A 520-nucleotide genomic window follows, 5' to 3' on the forward strand; every position below is an offset into this window, starting at 1 on the left:
AGCCGGAGCCCGGCTGGCCCGCGGCTTTTGGCGTGTGTGCGAGAAGCCGGCGGCGCGCGCAGTGTTTGAGGGGGCTGAAAGCAAGACGGCACGCCAAGGCAGGAGGACTGACGGGGCCGGCGGGCGGCTGGACTTGCAAAGGCCGGGTGTGGGCGGCAAGGTGGCGCGGGCGGGTGGCATGGAGGGGCCGGGTTCAGCGGGAGCAGGCGAGGGCTCTGCCCCGACGCTCCCTGGTGGTCTAGTGGTTAGGATTCGGCGCTCTCACCGCCGCGGCCCGGGTTCGATTCCCGGTCAGGGAAGCCTTTCTTCTTCCTCTCCGGAGGCCTGCCACCTGCCGGGGTCCTCGCCGGCGACCCTCCCACCTTTACCCTTTTAGCCTACGCAATGGCAACCCACTCCAGTCCTCTTGTCTGGAAAACTCCATGGACCGAGGAGCCTGGGAGGCTGCAGACCATGGGGTCGCTAAAAGTCCCATAGGACCGAGCGACTTCACTTTCACTTTTCACTTGCATGCATTGCA

At 66.0% G+C, this 520-nt stretch overlaps 1 non-coding gene across 1 annotated transcript; it reads left to right on the plus strand.

Annotated features, from left to right (window-relative positions):
- Window positions 1–227: 227 nt before the first annotated feature.
- TRNAE-CUC lies at window positions 228–299 on the plus strand. Its single transcript has one exon. It is a non-coding gene; the product is annotated as a tRNA-Glu (tRNA).
- Window positions 300–520: the final 221 nt, after the last annotated feature.

The sequence above is a fragment of the Bison bison genome, unplaced genomic scaffold (genome assembly GCF_000754665.1).
Source record: "Bison bison bison isolate TAMUID 2011002044 unplaced genomic scaffold, Bison_UMD1.0 scf7180017463503, whole genome shotgun sequence".
NCBI lineage: Eukaryota > Metazoa > Chordata > Mammalia > Artiodactyla > Bovidae > Bison > Bison bison.